This window comes from Acomys minous, assembly GCF_964271855.1.
Source record: "Acomys minous genome assembly, chromosome: 10".
Lineage (NCBI taxonomy): Eukaryota > Metazoa > Chordata > Mammalia > Rodentia > Muridae > Acomys > Acomys minous.
Genome location: NC_140491.1, coordinates 86,329,280 through 86,343,860, shown reverse-complemented (window position 1 = coordinate 86,343,860; position 14,581 = coordinate 86,329,280). Strand labels below are relative to the sequence as shown.

Here is a 14,581-nt window from a genome sequence, read left to right as displayed (position 1 = left end):
TTTGTGGGCCTCATTCATTTCTTTTGTAGCCCAGGACCTCAAGGTTTCGATTCCGTTGCTCCAGTGGGACAATAAAAACCTGATGCTGTTTTCATCGCTCTAATAAATACTATACAATAAAGTTAGAACAAAGTATTTCTTCTAAATAGAAAAAGTAAAACTGGGAACACATGTACCATAAAATTCGGAATAGACATTAAAAACTCGGTAAAATGTTTTTGAGGTGTGACTTATTTAATTGCTTCTGCTAATACTACTTTTACTCTCATCTGGAAAGATGACTTAACAGCAAGCACACAGGTATGACTTTATATATATATATATATACCTACATACATATATCCCAGTTAATCCTCTGAATTGACAAGTTTAAAAGAGATGGAGCGTCCTCTTTACAATGCAAGTTGAACATGCAATTAAACCGAACCGAAGCCTCCCCAAAGCTTTCTCAGCAGCTCAGCTTGGCAGTTAGACAGCACCCCCTCCTTGTCCGTCCCATGTCATAAGCATCTACTGGAAGGGCAATACCTTGCACTCTGCACAAGCTAGCAATCCTAGACGAGTCATATTAAAGATGATCGTGGGGACTGGTGTTAGATTACCCACACCAGACACAACAATTGGAGCCAGGAGTGGGCTGCACACGGGTTGCTGGCTGCTGACAATGGGAGTGTGAGTGGGTGCATACACACGCCCACCTGGTAAGCACTTCAGGAGAAAAGGACAGCAACTGTTGAGGCAGGTAAGAGGGTCTTTCTGCTGAAAGGTAGAGGGCTGGCTAAAAGAACTTTCAAGATTCTAGTTCTAAAGAGCTTTACTCTGTGCTGCTGAGATAAATGCTCCTGCCACTGCCAAGGTGAATCCCACATCTGTTTCCTTCCCACAGGTGACTTCAATGCCAATGGAGGAATGGTTAACTAATATCTGTGTGTCTCCTCCACAAAGTCTCCGTAAGCATGTTGAGGTGCTGAATCTAATTGATCCACCTTGGTAACCCCCGCACAGTACCTACCACACCCAGTGGGCCCCCAAAATATGGAAGGGGAAGATGGAAAATGAGTATCTCGTTTGATTTGCAGATAATGGATGCCTACATGTTTGCTATTATCAGTCAAACTCCTTGGCATCTGGATGTCACGTGACTAGACAGACACTTCGTCTACAATACTTCTTTCTTCTCACCACAACACTAAACCTCCTGACAGACGTGACAGAGGAGTTTTCATCCCTACTCTGGACCTAGAGACTTCTGCTCACTCACCTGGACTCTTGTTATAAGAAACTGGCACATGAAAGTGTGGTTGTGACACTCAGAACCACTGGGCATGTGGGACAGGATGACTCTTCTCAATACTTGTATTTAATATGGCACTGTGATTTCTAGTAAAGTCAATGGTCCTGTGTATCTCCCCCACCACACACACACCTCTGTGAGCACCTTGAGGTTCTTCAAATAATTCATCTTGGTGATGAGATGACATGAGAGAAAGAAAGGAAGGAAGGAAGGAAGGAAGAAAAAGGAAGGAAGGAAGGAAAGAAAGAAGGAAACAGACATATAAACCTATGAGAAAAAATGGTAGGGTACTCCCATTTGTAGACGGCATGATGTTGCAGCTATAAAATCTTACTGAATTCATTAGAACATCGCTAGAGCTATTGAACAAGGCCAGTAAGGTTTCAGAACATAAGAACAAAACACAAAAATCAACTAACATTTTCACACACACACTGCACTAACAGATAGGTAGGTAGGTAGATAGATAGATAGATAGATAGATAGATAGATAGATAGATAATAAAGAAGTAAAATGCTAAACAATTTAATAATAGAGCTTCAAGGCTTGTACAATAGAAATCATAAAAGACTGATGAAAAGCCTTAAAGAATGGTGGATACGTCTGATAACAGAGTTTGAGCCTGGAGCTCATGTATTGAAAGGAGAGAAGTAACTCCACAAGTTGACCTTTGACCTCCGTATGTGTGCCTTGGCATTCCCGTTTGCACACATAGGTATGCATGTGCACACACACACACACACACACACATACACACAATAAGTAATTTTTTACTGTAAAGAACATAAACATAGTGACTGTATATGCCTGTCAGCTTTTTTACTGTGCCAAACTCCTAGGATTACAAGTCAAAGGAAGGCAGGACTTTAGGGCCCGTGATTTCAGAGGCTCTGTCTGTGATTGCCGGGCTCCACAGCTTTTCATCCTGAGGTGAAGGAAAGCAACTCAGGCAGGGTCACATGGGAAAGCAAAGCTGCTCAGCTATGGCAGTCAGGAAGGGGGGGGGGGATGGCAGAGGGACAGGGACAGGGAGATGGAGGGGAGAGGAACAGAGTAAACTCCTCCCCCCACCCCTGTGTGTGTGTGTGTGTGTGTGTGTGTGTGTGTACTTGCAACTCTACAGTGAAAATGCCAGTAGCCAATTCTTTAAATGGCCGCAGATTTAAACAGGCATTTCTCTAAAGAAGATTCAGCACTGGTACATGAAAACGCCCTCAGTGTCATTAGGTGAAAATGCCAGTTAAAGCCACAAAGAGACGCCACTGATGGTGATGAGGATGGGTAGGAGAAGGTTACGGAGACCCTGGGGCCCTCGTGCACAGCTGGTAGGAAGCCGAATGGGACAGGCACTTTGGGAACACAGTAACAGTTCCTCAAAAAGCTAGCCGTAAAAGGTACCTTCCATATGGTGCAGAGGTGTAGTCCTCACTGCATATAGATGCAAGAGAATGGAGACAGTCCACACAAAATATCCCTGCATATTCAGATAATCATTAATCATAATAGTCGAAAGGTAGAAGGGACCCAGCTGTGCACACACTGATGAACGGACAAACAAAACATCATATCCACGTAAAAGAATATTACTCAGACATTAAAAGGAACAGTACACTGACTTACTACAACTTAAACCCATTACAAATCTTAAAATTTGAAAAGACTTGAGTGAACGAGATTATACACAAATGGTTACAGGCCAGAGGGCTTCAAGGATTTCGAGGATATGAGCAGACCAGAAGATGCAAATACAATCAATTCAAGAAGCATCTTAGTTTGCACCAGTCCTCAAGGAGGTAAAGATACCGAGTGACTGTTATGGGTACAAGGTTCCTTATGAGGTGTCAAAATGTTCTAGACTTGGATATGACAGTTGCCCAACTCTTCGAACATATTATCAAGGCTAACTGAACTGCACACTTGAAGAGGGTAAGCTTGTGCTGTGCGTATCACAGCTTGATTGCACACAATTCTCACACGCTTGCACATACTGTTGGTAACACTCAGTGGTAGAATTCTTGAGAGTTGGAGAAATGGGTACCAAATTCTGGGATACTTTGCTGTTATGCTGTTTTATTTTGACATAGTGTCTTGCCCTGTAGCTCTGGCTGACCTAACACTCACTATGTAGTGCAAACTGACGTCAAACTCACAGTAATGCCCCGTCTCAGCCTTCCTAGTGATATGACTACTAGGCCCTCAGTTGCACTGGCCCCACGTCAAGTGTTCAAGTCACCACGTTAGGACAGTGGCTATGTACAAGGAGAAACTAGGGTCTCCATCCAACCATAAAGTCCTATTAGAATGAGCCAGCCCCAAGAAGGCTAATGTGTTGCTATGCATTTTCCTTTCTTTATATTCATTTTCAACTTTTCAATAATAAGCAAATGTTTTTAAAAAGAACTATTTTAAGTGAAGATTTTTTTTAAGTTGAATATGGGGCTGGGGAAGATGGCTCATAGATTAAGAGCACTTCTCTTACAAAAAAAAAAAAAAAAAAAAACATTCTACTTCAATTCTCAGCACCCACACCAGGCAGCTCACAACCATATAATCCAGCTCTAGGGGAGCCAGTTGCCTTTTCCGGCTTCCAGAAGCATGTGTACCTACACACATATACACACAAGTGTTCACACACACACAGAGGAGCAATAAAATACATCTTTAAAATGAATAAATAAATAAATGAAAAATGAAGGTGAACTGAAATAAAGAAATAGAAACAAAGCCTGCTCGTGACTCAGGAGTCATCCATTTCATTCAAACTGAGGATCCCCTCAGTAGCAGTGGGGCCCACCCAGGCTGGACCGCTGCACCTAGGTTAGGGTTGTGGGGAGGGGAGGGCACACCCTGCCAGGCAAAGACACCACTATTCTTGCTTAGAGTTCAGCAGTTGCTACCATAAAGCCCTCTCCAGTTATTGTACGCTTTGATGGATTACCAGAGTGATAACATGGTGGTGTGTGTTCATTTTCCTCAGATTTATAGCTGCTTTCGAGGAAAGAGGATTTGCCTATCTCCTCACTGGCCCATGGACAGAAGTCCTGCCTCTTAATACAGACTTAAAATAATCATCCTGTTACGGGGGAGGCTTGTGAAAGAGGCTTCCCACTCTAGGCAGGAAGATGGAGCAGCTCATGCTTGCTGAAGGACAACGTGGAAAGACACATCCAAAGCCTTAAAAACATTCTAGCTCTTCTGTCAGTTATGACGCTGCCAACAACACAGCCCAAGAGAGCAACAGTGGGTGCACTCAGAGGCCTGGCTATACAAATGTCCCTGGCAGAGCTGTTTGTAATGGCAAAAAGCTGAATTCAAGCTTCTGGAGTAACTTAATACATCCTCACAATGACACGAACCATCAGCCAAGAACGGTGCGGGAAGGGATATTTCATGGCATTGGAAACGCTCATTAAGTGTGAAGCTTAAAAATGAGTTTTAATATACTATGAAAGGTAGCATTTCATTTTTGTGATATATATGTAGACACATACACTTACCTTCAGGCTCCTCACCCTTACCAACAGCATTAACTTTCTTACATGTGTGACCTCTAGGAGAACTCACCCGCCGAATGACTTTTGACCATCATGTGTATCATGAGTTCTCTCACACAGGCCAACCCAGGCATGACATGTCACTGGCTGTGTCACTCGGCACTTCCCACAGTGCCTGGTATATAAAACTGGCCAGGATGGTGAGGCAGAGGTCAAAACACTGCTGGAAGAACTACATATACCAAACTCGACAGCGTTTTAGGCCAGAAAGGGGCCTGTTTTTTTTTTTTTTGTGTGTGTGTGTGTGTGTGTGTGTGTGTGTGTGTGTGTGTGTGTGTTTCGAGACAGGGTTTCTCTGTGTAGCCTTGGCTGTCCTGGACTTGCTTTGTAGACCAGGCTGGCCTCGAACTCACAGCGATCCGCCTGCCTCTGCCTCTCGAGTGCTGGGATTAAAGGCGTGCACCACCAATGCTTCAAAAGCTTGTTTGGAGAGAGATGGGCTGGACACGTGTTTTTCATTCTGCAAGAGGCAACGTATTTGTGCAGCAGGAAATGATCTTAGGAGCACAGGAGCACATATAATGAGAATAAGAACTGTTTCATAAATGCTAGCCATGGGCACTTGTGCAGACATGTGTACATGCATGCATGCGTGCATGCGTGTTTATTAGTTACAGCCTCTAAAGATTCTATGTGGCACCCAAAGCACTGACTGTCCTGAAGGGTACTTAGGCAAACACTGCCAAATTAGATGGGAACTCTGACATTTTTCTCATCATTCCATAAACACATCAGTCTAGACCTAGTGGCAACTCGTTACCACTGAGGCACAGTGAGGGGAGAAAAACAATCCCTTGGGGGGGGGCTGTACATATAGGCTGAAGTTTCATTCGGCCATTTATATTGGAATAGCACCCCCATGGGAGGGGAAGCTACACGTGATGTTTAGACCAGGCCTAGATGAATGTGTGAATCCCCTGAGGAACATGCAAACACACACGCCTATGACTATCATCTGAGATGCTGGGACCTGACACTATCACGCTGATTCAACGGCTCCCGAGGAAGGGTTGAGACCCACTGGGACGCGTAAGGCATGGAAGTGTTCATAGAGTGCAGGGAGAAGAAGAAAAGGAACAATGTCCAGAATTCACACGAAGATAAAACATAACGCCAAGGCTTTTGATTTCTGCAAACACCAAGGAACGGACGGCAAAGAACTACAAAGGAGAACATGGAGGCAGACCACTCTGAGGCACAAAACCGAAGGGAGACCTGATGTCAGCAGTGGAACAGCCATTGAGAAAGGCCTAGCCCTAAACATAAGGCACGGACAGAGGAAGTTGGAGTCAGGTCATATTCACCTACAGGCCAGACAGCTAAGACTTCACACTGAACACAAAGTGGTGGTAGGAAGGCATGCCCAGGTCCAGCCGCCACACTTTACCTCCCTCCCTAACGCCCTGCAAAATGACTGGTTCCCAACAACAACAATAACAACAAAATTGCAGGGTATGTGAACAGCAACGAAAAACTACACTGGAAACCACAAAGCCATAAGAAGACATGGAACTGACATCATAAAAACACTGAAGCTGTCAGAGACAGAATTAAAAACAATCACATTTATTTATTAAAAGGCTATAGTGGACTGAGGAGGCACCATGATCATTTACCATTTGGGGAGAACTAGGTTAAGAGAGAGAGAGAGAGAGAGAGAGAGAGAGAGAGAGAGAGAGAGAGAGAGAGAGAAACAATTAAAAAAAAAAGACTCTAATGTAAACACTCTACAGGCCAAACTCAGAAACACAGGGAAATGCCTTCAACAAGGATTTGCTCAGAGTTCACACAGTCAAGTTTTTAAAAATTAACACACTTTAAAGGAGATGAATAAAAGTCACCCAAACTAAACCAGAACAGGAAGCAACCCCAAGATGGAAAGCTATGCCAAAAAACAGAAAACAAAAACGAAAACAAACAAACAAACAACTGTAAGCTAACCATAACCAAAATTTCAGGAGGGGAAAATATAAAATAGAGCAAATTTAAAAAAAAAAATAGCTGCTGTGAATTTTCCAAAATGAACGAACGCTACAAACAACAAATCCAAAAAGCTTAAGAAAGCCTGACTAGGCAAGTACAAAGAAGCATAAGGCAGGGTGGGGCGCCCCATACCAGGGTCACCCCCATACCAGGGTCAAACACCCGGAAGCCAAAACCAAAGTGAAAATCTTAGATGCAAGGAGAGGAAAATTCAATGCTAAATACGAAGGAACAGAGAGGGACAGCTTCTTGTCAAAAGGCGTGCAAACAAAAAAGCAACAAAGAGACTTTTTTTTTTTTTCAATACAGATTTCTCTGTGTAGCCTTAGCTGTCCTGGACTCGCTTATGTAGACTAGGCTGGCCTCGAACTCACAGAGGACTTCTTCAAACTGCTCCAGTGATAAACAGCCCACGGACTGGGAAGTCTGTATTATTTTTATTTGCTATCAGAGAAAAGTGAAAGTCTGAAACAGAGTTGGAAAGCAGAGCCTGCAAGCCCCACCTCTGGCCTGTTTTAGTTTCAAAGATTCTCTGAAAGAGAATCCTCCCTCTGAAAGAAACAAAGCTGAGGGACTTGCCCCCCCCCCCCCCCCCGACCTCTGTGTGTGTGTGTGTGTGTGTGTGTGTGTGTGTGTGTGTGTGTGTGTCTGTCTGTCTCTCTCTCTCTCTGTCTCTCTCTCCCTCTCTCCATACCCAAACATAGTAGAATTCTTAGCCAGTACAGTAGAAAAAAGCAAGAGAGGCATACAAAACAACCTAGATTGGAAAAGGAAACTATTTCTATTCACAGAGTATGTGACTCTCTTTGTAAAAACCTGTATAAATCTACCAACAAGTCTGCTACAATATACAAAAAGTAGTTTTAGCAAGATCACTGAATACAAATTCAGCATATCAAAATAAACCCAATTTCTACATAGTGACTGAAGACCCCAAAACTAAATACCTGAGGTATAAAAGCATAGCAAAACCTTGTGCACAAAATCATTTTTTCCTAAAATCCATAAAACATTCTGATGATAGAAACCAGAGACAAATTGCTGGTTATATACACCATATTTTATTATAAAATGCCGATCCATTTACAGATCACCTGCAATCCCAGAGGAGATTTTGTAGCTATTGACAAGATGACTCCACTATTCACATAGAACGGTAAAGGAACCAAAGAAGCCATGACAACATGGGGAAGAACAACAGTGCTGAACAGTCCAGGCAAAACGGGGTAGTATTTACACATAGTCGGCTGTTGGATCAGAATAGACTCAATGTGTTCTAGAATCAATTAATCGTTATATTGTGACATATTTTATTTAACGTAGTTAATATTTAAAGTTAGATAAAAATACATTTTTAATCATTACATGTACTTATCTATGTTCTTTATTTATTTACTTGCTTGCTGATTGATTGATTGATTCATTCATTCATTCATTTGGATATCTAAGAATAACCTGATGAAGTCACAAGGAATCAAACTCAGGCTATCAGGCTTGGCAGCAAGGGCCCTAACACACTGAGTCATCTCACTGGTCCCTGGTTGATTTTCTTTTAAATAATCAAGGAAATTCAGTTGGGAAATGTTGGATTTAAAAAAAAAAACATATGCTAAAATAATTGGGCTTATACATGCCCAAAAAAGACTTTGACCCATTTTCACACCTTATTCAAAACTTAATTCAAGCTTAATCATAGACCTAAACGTAAAACATATATGCAATTTATTTTTTTAAAAATGTGAATTTCTTAGTAAAGAATTACTAAGTTCTTAGTAAAAAAAAAAAGTTTTCCTATCAAATAAGAATGGTTCTTTAAAATGCTGAAAAGGTTATAATCGTCTAAGGCATCAAAATTTATTTTCTCACTGTTCAAATAATGAGCCCCAGGCACAAATGCACAGATCTGTAATGTAACTATACTTCCTCTTTCGCTACCACCCAAACTAAACAACTCTGGAGCAAAATGATGAAAGAAACGGCCCTAGTTTGCCTTTGCTCATATGTCTTCACTCATTTCTCATCACCTGGTTCTATGTTTTGCAAGTCACTATAGGAACAAGGTATAACAAAGAAAGAAAGAAATTCTGTTTTAAAAAAAAAATTGTAGAGATCACTCAGTCAGGAAAGTGTTGCCACTGAAGCCTAAGGACCTGAGTTCAACTCCCAGAACCCACATAAAACCGCCAGGTGCAGGGGTGCGCACCTGTAACCCCAGTGCTGGGGAGTGGAGACAGACTGCTAGGGTTTCCTACCTAGTCAGACTAGCAAGGCCCAGGCCAGCAAGAGACCCTATCAAACAAGCATGTTAGTGTCTCACAAACACAGTGCGCACACACGCATGAGCACGCACATGCATACACATGCACACGGACACCTATACACATTAAAAGAAAAAAAATGCTCTAAGTAATTTAACCCACCTCTAGGCAAACATTTGTCTTTTTTTATTTTTTTACCCGAAACCACACCCACTCAGGCCACTGTTCTCTGCAGGCAACAGTAGAGAATACGTCCAGGACTGGGACCAGGTGCGTCAGGAACACTCTCAACCTGACTCACTCCCTTCCCTTCACCTCACTGCTCAGCATCCAAAATGTTATCTAAAGCATAACTATGCCTCCTTCCGGGGGGACGGTAGGCCCCGTGAGAACAGTGGCTTTCTCATCTTTAAGGATTTAGGATCTCCCAGGCTTTAAACAGTGCGTGGTGCATAGTAGGTGCTTTGGGATCCTTCTGGAATGAACACTGGCCCGAGGCTTGAATCCCTTTCACTTCCCTCCACTTCTGCACAGTGACCCTGACCAAAAATAATAATGAACTGTCCCTCTCTACCAACTTCCTCCTGGATTAGTGACCACTCAATTCTTGCAACTTCTAGGCTAACTGGACACTGAGGAGAAAGGAGTGTGGGAAGTCGGATGTCGTGTCTGGCAAAAGAACACCAAATGTCCACTGATGTCCACCGTGTCCAGTGGAAAAATGAAGAGCACCAGTCACCTAGCACTCTGGTGAGAACGGACTAAAATAAAATAAAATAAAATAAAATAAAATAAAATAAAATACTTCAAAGCAGCACTTGACTCCATCCACTAAAGGTCACCCACTGAGTTCAGTGTCAGGAGCCTGCTTTCTAGCCCAGGATCTCCCACTAGCTGCGTGTTCACCAAGCCCTGGCCTGTTCGTTCGAAGGCAGGTAACAATGCTGAAACCGAGCCATGGCTCTGAGCATGGGAGTGCTCTCGGGAGGCCCAAGGAGGCCCTGGGCTAGGGTGGATCGCTAGGGAAAGACCACAGTATCTGTGAGATTTCAACTCCACATAGCCCCTCCTGGAGCTCCTCCAACACAGCGAGCCCTTGCAGCTTACTAAACGACAGCGATCCATAGAAAACCATCACTCACCCTAAGGGGCATGTGGAGAAACCATGACTCTTAATGATGTCACAGTGGGCTCCAAGACAGGGTGCCCCTGTCTCTCCTGCGCTGCCAGGCTCAGCTCCTTTCATTTCCCCCCCAGCCATGCCCTGAGCTTTTCCTACTGAGCTGAACTCTGGATTTGCAGGATGAATGCCAGAGTGCCTACCCTTGCCTTGCTCTTGCTTGCAGACTTCCGGTTGTGTCAGACGCAAAAGCAGCCCAGCCCCAGCCCCAGCCCCAGCCCCAGCTCTGTTGCTAAAGGTTGGTCTAGGGGTAGACTGCCCATTCCCAGCCAATGGCACATGGCCAATGTCAAGAACTGTAAGGAAAATTTAATTTTCTTACCTAAAGGGAGACTGAACAGTAAGGCCTGGCGTGGCCTCTGCTGTGGGTGCTATCATACCAATTAAAGCAATAAGATGGGTGGTCTCCATGGTGGTCAAGGAAAACTTAGAGGGATTTCTAGCACGCAATCCAGAGCTGTAAACTGCCCCCACCCTCTCCCCTAGACATGCTGGGAAAAAGTAATGTGCCCTAACTAAAACCATATGCATTAAAGTGTGGCCTTTCAGACATCCTACCCTGTCCCCAGTTTAGAGGTAAGCTACACTTTCCTTGGGAGGACTTCACAGTGTCCCCAGTGTCCCCAGTGGGACAACCTCCAACACTGCCGTCTGCACATACATCTTTCCTCAAAGCATCCACCCTCACTCTTGGCAGAGGCTCGAACACACGCTGGCCAGCGACCAAATGTGGAATGATTGAATGAATTAAAGCAGTGAATGAAAGCTGGGCAGCACACGCCGTGGCCCTGACGCGCCGGGACCCAGGCTGTCCGCACTCTGAGCAAGGCCTCCTTGAGGTGTCCTCAAGGGAAAAAAAAAAAAAAAGCAGACACGGTGTGCAGCACACAGTCCTATTTTTGTCACCCAGAACTGAAACTGCTTCTTGAGAGCTGGCCTCCAAATCGCCTATGCTTGAGTGAGGCAGGGCTTTCTATCCCAGTGCTTGAGCTAATCCTCCATGGCGCTGGTGGCACCTCAGTAATACAGACACACTCCTATTATAGAAACCTACTCTCGATCTGCTGAAATGGCATTGACTTACTGTGGTCCACTGCACCAGGAAGGTCTGCTGAAGGATAGAATAATAGAATCTCTCTCTCTCTCTCTCTCTCTCTCTCTCTCTCTCTCTCTCTCTCTCTCTCTTCTCTCTCCCCTCCCTCCCTCCCTCCTTTCCTCTTTCCCTTCTCCTTTACTCCTTCTTGTCTTTCCTCCAGAAGTAAGCCTAAAGATAAGGTCCCAGCCCTATTGACCACTGCATACAGAAGTCTACGTCAGTCTAGTGGGGAAAGAAGTAAGACGCCCGGGAGTTCCTAAGAGTGACAAGATCTAGCCACACCGGAAGCTGTAACCCTCAGACTTTTCCTTTGGAGGACTCAGCACGTTCTACATTGCATAAAGCAACAAGGCATCAAGTCACCAAACCCTAACCCTAAGAAAAAAAAAATTCTGGCAGTTCATAATGGCAGGAGCAGGCTAATTATACCCTTCTACAAGAGAGACACGTGCACTGACCGTCTTGATCTCAGCAGCCCTCACGCCCTCGCCTCCTCCATCAACTTGCCAGAATGGTGCCCACCACCCTCCCATGATGCACACAGGCACTGTCACTTTTCCCCTGGATGTCTTCTACTCAGAAAGATGCAGGGACCTCTGGAGACACGAAGTGTAGCTTCATTACATTAACACCTGGGAGGGATAACCGTGTAGAAAAAAAACCTCAAGCATCAGGCTAGGTAACTAGTGGGCATTAAATAATTTAAGGCCATGAGATGGTTATAATAGCGATTTTATCTTTGAGGAAACAGGCTCGGAGAAGTTAGAGAGCTTGCTCAAGGTCACTGAGCTAGCAAGTGAACTGAAATTTAACCACCATTCTGGACTACTCTTCCCCACTTCATCACTCCGATCGAAAGCCAGGCACCGGGAGGTGGGCAGCCCCTCTTCACCCCCATAACACCCTAGGGCACACAGACCCGCGCGGACTTACTATGTTATGCCCCCTGGAGTAAGAGCAGCCCCGCCGACCTAGCTTTACCGAAGCCTAGGTAACTAACCGACCGATGTGTTGGTTAGTGCTTTAACAGCAAAAGTAAAGCGCCAGGCAGGGGAGGCGGCGGCCCTGGCGGGCCGGGCGAAAGCGCCGCAGAGGGAAGGGCGGGAGCTGGCTCGCACTTGGCGGTGCGGTGGGGCGCCAGCCTCAGCCGTGGCCTCCTGCCGCGGAGTCACCGGGAGACCCGCTCGCTTCCCGCCCGTCCAGCTGTGGGCAGCTGAGCTCCACCGAGGCTCCGAGAGTCCCGGGCTCCGCGGGGCGTTTCGCAGTGCTCGCCGCAGCCTCACGCCCCTCCCAGCCCGGGCTCTGCGGGCCACGCACGCGGCCGTCCGCAGAGCCCGCCCGGCTCACCTGCGCGGTCGCGGCCCGCGGACTCCCAGCGACTCGCTCGGCTCCCGGCCTGGGCTCCGGGCACCCGCCCCGGGGGCTGGCGGTGGCTGTAGCGACGCGGGGCGGGGCGCGGCTCCTCCCCGCCCCGAGCCACCTGGGGCGTCCCGGGAAGGCGGGCCGACAGGTGAGAGCTGCACAAGGGAGGGAGCAGCCCGGGTGTCCGCTTGGGGACGCCGCTCGGGTCCTGCGCCCAGTGGCAAGAAGCCGAGCGAACGCGAGTAGGTCGCTGACTGCACCGGAGCCGAGGAGTTGCTCCCACCTAGCCTGGCCGGCGGAGAAAACAACGCAGACCCGCAGACCCGCAGACCCGTGGCAAAGCAGCTAGAGGGGACCTACAGCCCTCACAGAATGAGGTGCAAGAGTTACCTTGGGGGTGAAAACAGTGAGACCAGGAGTGCAACTTACTTCAGAAACAGAACTCAGGCCTTTTAGACCCGTTTGGTCCTACCCCTTCCATGCCTCACCCACTCCTCAAACGATGTCTCTCCAGCTCTTTTAAAAGAGTGTATTACGCTCTATAAATAAGATAATTTCTGATTGCGATGACTTCCCCAATTCTGGATTGTAAATACAACCTTGCTTAACTGCAGTTGAATCTCCAAGGCTTTGGACAAACCCAGGGCAGCCCAAGGCTGTGAGGCTAGCAGAAGGGTGCCGAGGTATGGTCCCCAGGCCAGGCTGGCTGTTGCTCTGTGCTGTCCTTTGAAAGCAAGCTCCCCTGCTTTCAGGTCACTCTTTTCTCTATACTGCTTTCCTTCCCCACACTTCCAACCAGGCAGTTGGTTTATAGGAGGCCTACACTCTCAGGACACCTGTTTAAGTGGTCTTGCAAATAAATAATTTAGGAAGAGGTCACACACAGAGGAACTCACAGATGGCCTGTCTGGCCTGTATCAATGGGAACCAACCAACCAACAACTGACCCAGGAGGTGACCGAGTTGAGTCTGAGGTCCAGGTATATCGGGCTCCAAAGAGAGCAGAGTGGCCCTGAGCCCTGAGGTGCTTGGCTGAGACAGATCTTCTGTAGAAACAAGGATGGCTGTGGCCGCTACAGAGAATTCTACCCATGGGCTCTGCAGGTCAAGGGGCACCTAAGCCACTGTCATTAATAGACGTCCCAGGCAGATTCTAAAAGTGTGGGATTCCCCCCCCCCCAAGTTTTCCATTTAACAGATGACCTCACACACACACAAGGGTAAGAGGTACAGCTGGTTCCACACTGATTTCATTTGTGGGCTCACAGAGAAAACTTATCCAAGTCTGCTGCTCTCAAAGCACTGTTTAGCTTTAAAGATGCACAGAGCCCATCCTTCCTGTAAGTATTTCAGCACCCTGCCATGACTGCATACTAAACCTCCAAGGCAAACGAAGTCGCTCTGCCAAAGTGATGTCAAGTGGGCGGCTCTCAAGTGGACAGCTCCGTCCCCTCCCCTGACTACAGGCCCAACACCGTCAAGGCCTGAGTCCCTCTTTCATCAGTGAATCCTACACAAGGGACTGTTTAAGAAGATCTGGTTCTACCTGGCCCCACACTAGACAGGCCATTCTGGGGGAAAAAAAGTTACAGAGGATGCCCCACCTAGGTGTGCCTAACCACAGCTGCTACTCCCCCATGGCTGGTAGGGAGGCTGGTGTTCCAGGGGTGGAGCAGGCCTGCCACATGGGTCAGCCACTTGTGCCAGCAGGTGGGGCTGAACAAAGGATCCGCTCCAGGTCTCTCCCAGGAGAAGCAGGCCGAGCCCTTTTTACGTTTTGGTTTCAGTCAGTGGAGCGTGTGACTTAAGATCCTCTGTTGTGTGTGTGTGATCATGGATGGATGGGCCAGCCT

The 14,581-nt window shown here is 46.4% G+C and overlaps 1 protein-coding gene across 19 annotated transcripts in view; it reads right to left on the bottom strand.

Moving 5' to 3' along the window:
* LYPD6B (LY6/PLAUR domain containing 6B) overlaps positions 1-12,847 on the bottom strand; it is a 165,396-nt gene extending 152,549 nt beyond the window's left edge. For 9 of the 19 annotated variants that reach the window (XM_084800028.1, XM_084800023.1, XM_084800032.1 and 6 more), the window contains exon 1: positions 12,714-12,832. The gene's annotated coding sequence lies outside the window, so the exon portion shown is untranslated. The other 10 variants (XM_084800035.1, XM_084800018.1, XM_084800029.1 and 7 more) reach the window with 3 other exon arrangements.
* Positions 12,848-14,581: the final 1,734 nt, after the last annotated feature.